Here is a 3313-nt window from a genome sequence, read left to right as displayed (position 1 = left end):
CCCGCCGAGCGGATCGGCTGTTTATAAGCACCGCGGAGGTGGTCGCGGCGCCTCATTCGACTTCCAGCGGCCGGCGAGCTCGCGCACCCGCCCGGCACATCCGGGAGGCCGTGCGCACGAGCCAAGTGGCCGAAAATAGCCCGCGCCGAGCGGATCGGCTGTTTATAAGCACCGCGGAGGTGGTCGCGGCGCCTCATTCGACTTCCAGCGGCCGGCGAGCTCGCGCACCCGCCCGGCACATCCGGGAGGCCGTGCGCACGAGCCAAGTGGCCGAAAATAGCCCCCGCCGAGCGGATCGGCTGTTTATAAGCACCGCGGAGGTGGTCGCGGCGCCTCATTCGACTTCCAGCGGCCGGCGAGCCCGCGCACCCGCCCGGCACATCCGGGAGGCCGTGCGCACGAGCCAAGTGGCCGAAAATAGCCCCCGCCGATCGGATCGGCTGTTTATAAGCACCGCGGAGGTGGTCGCGGCGCCTCATTCGACTTCCAGCGGCCGGCGAGCCCGCGCACCCGACCGGCACATCCGGGAGGCCGTGCGCACGAGCCAAGTGGCCGAAAATAGCCCCCGCCGAGCGGATCGGCTGTTTGTAAGCACCGCGGAGGTGGTCGCGGCGCCTCATTCGACTTCCAGCGGCCGGCGAGCTCGCGCACCCGCCCGGCACATCCGGGAGGCCGTGCGCACGAGCCAAGTGGCCGAAAATAGCCCCCGCCGAGCGGATCGGCTGTTTATAAGCACCGCGGAGGTGGTCGCGGCGCCTCATTCGACTTCCAGCGGCCGGCGAGCTCGCGCACCCGCCCGGCACATCCGGGAGGCCGTGCGCACGAGCCAAGTGGCCGAAAATAGCCCCCGCCGAGCGGATCGGCAGTTTATAAGCACCGCGGAGGTGGTCGCGGCGCCTCATTCGACTTCCAGCGGCCGGCGAGCTCGCGCACCCGCCCGGCACATCCGGGAGGCCGTGCGCACGAGCCAAGTGGCCGAAAATAGCCCCCGCCGAGCGGATCGGCTGTTTATAAGCACCGCGGAGGTGGTCGCGGCGCCTCATTCGACTTCAAGCGGCCGGCGAGCTCGCGCACCCGCCCGGCACATCCGGGAGGCCGTGCGCACGAGCCAAGTGGCCGAAAATAGCCCCCGCCGAGCGGATCGGCTGTTTATAAGCACCGCGGAGGTGGTCGCGGCGCCTCATTCGACTTCCAGCGGCCGGCGAGCTCGCGCACCCGCCCGGCACATCCGGGAGGCTGTGCGCACGAGCCAAGTGGCCGAAAATAGCCCCCGCCGAGCGGATCGGCTGTTTATAAGCACCGCGGAGGTGGTCGCGGCGCCTCATTCGACTTCCAGCGGCCGGCGAGCTCGTGCACCCGCCCGGCACATCCGGGAGGCCGTGCGCACGAGCCAAGTGGCCGAAAATAGCCCCCGCCGAGCGGATCGGCTGTTTATAAGCACCGCGGAGGTGGTCGCGGCGCCTCATTCGACTTCCAGCGGCCGGCGAGCTCGCGCACCCGCCCGGCACATCCGGGAGGCCGTGCGCACGAGCCAAGTGGCCGAAAATAGCCCCCGCCGAGCGGATCGGCTGTTTATAAGCACCGCGGAGGTGGTCGCGGCGCCTCATTCGACTTCCAGCGGCCGGCGAGCTCGCGCACCCGCCCGGCACATCCGGGAGGCCGTGCGCACGAGCCAAGTGGCCGAAAATAGCCCGCGCCGAGCGGATCGGCTGTTTATAAGCACCGCGGAGGTGGTCGCGGCGCCTCATTCGACTTCCAGCGGCCGGCGAGCTCGCGCACCCGCCCGGCACATCCGGGAGGCCGTGCGCACGAGCCAAGTGGCCGAAAATAGCCCCCGCCGAGCGGATCGGCTGTTTATAAGCACCGCGGAGGTGGTCGCGGCGCCTCATTCGACTTCCAGCGGCCGGCGAGCCCGCGCACCCGCCCGGCACATCCGGGAGGCCGTGCGCACGAGCCAAGTGGCCGAAAATAGCCCCCGCCGAGCGGATCGGCTGTTTATAAGCACCGCGGAGGTGGTCGCGGCGCCTCATTCGACTTCCAGCGGCCGGCGAGCCCGCGCACCCGACCGGCACATCCGGGAGGCCGTGCGCACGAGCCAAGTGGCCGAAAATAGCCCCCGCCGAGCGGATCGGCTGTTTATAAGCACCGCGGAGGTGGTTGCGGCGCCTCATTCGACTTCCAGCGGCCGGCGAGCTCGCGCACCCGCCCGGCACATCCGGGAGGCCGTGCGCACGAGCCAAGTGGCCGAAAATAGCCCCCGCCGAGCGGATCGGCAGTTTATAAGCACCGCGGAGGTGGTCGCGGCGCCTCATTCGACTTCCAGCGGCCGGCGAGCTCGCGCACCCGCCCGGCACATCCGGGAGGCCGTGCGCACGAGCCAAGTGGCCGAAAATAGCCCCCGCCGAGCGGATCGGCTGTTTATAAGCACCGCGGAGGTGGTCGCGGCGCCTCATTCGACTTCAAGCGGCCGGCGAGCTCGCGCACCCGCCCGGCACATCCGGGAGGCCGTGCGCACGAGCCAAGTGGCCGAAAATAGCCCCCGCCGAGCGGATCGGCTGTTTATAAGCACCGCGGAGGTGGTCGCGGCGCCTCATTCGACTTCCAGCGGCCGGCGAGCTCGCGCACCCGCCCGGCACATCCGGGAGGCCGTGCGCACGAGCCAAGTGGCCGAAAATAGCCCCCGCCGAGCGGATCGGCTGTTTATAAGCACCGCGGAGGTGGTCGCGGCGCCTCATTCGACTTCCAGCGGCCGGCGAGCTCGCGCACCCGCCCGGCACATCCGGGAGGCCGTGCGCACGACCCAAGTGGCCGAAAATAGCCCCCGCCGAGCGGATCGGCAGTTTATAAGCACCGCGGAGGTGGTCGCGGCGCCTCATTCGACTTCCAGCGGCCGGCGAGCTCGCGCACCCGCCCGGCACATCCGGGAGGCCGTGCGCACGAGCCAAGTGGCCGAAAATAGCCCCCGCCGAGCGGATCGGCTGTTTATAAGCACCGCGGAGGTGGTCGCGGCGCCTCATTCGACTTCCAGCGGCCGGCGAGCTCGCGCACCCGCCCGGCACATCCGGGAGGCCGTGCGCACGAGCCAAGTGGCCGAAAATAGCCCCCGCCGAGCGGATCGGCTGTTTATAAGCACCGCGGAGGTGGTCGCGGCGCCTCATTCGACTTCCAGCGGCCGGCGAGCTCGCGCACCCGCCCGGCACATCCGGGAGGCCGAGCGCACGAGCCAAGTGGCCGAAAATAGCCCCCGCCGAGCGGATCGGCTGTTTATAAACACCGCAGAGGTGGTCGCGGCGCCTCATTCGACTTCCGGCGG

The sequence above is a fragment of the Syngnathus scovelli genome, unplaced genomic scaffold, assembly GCF_024217435.2.
Source record: "Syngnathus scovelli strain Florida unplaced genomic scaffold, RoL_Ssco_1.2 HiC_scaffold_61, whole genome shotgun sequence".
Classification (NCBI taxonomy): domain Eukaryota; kingdom Metazoa; phylum Chordata; class Actinopteri; order Syngnathiformes; family Syngnathidae; genus Syngnathus; species Syngnathus scovelli.
Note: the sequence above shows the minus strand (reverse complement) of the source record.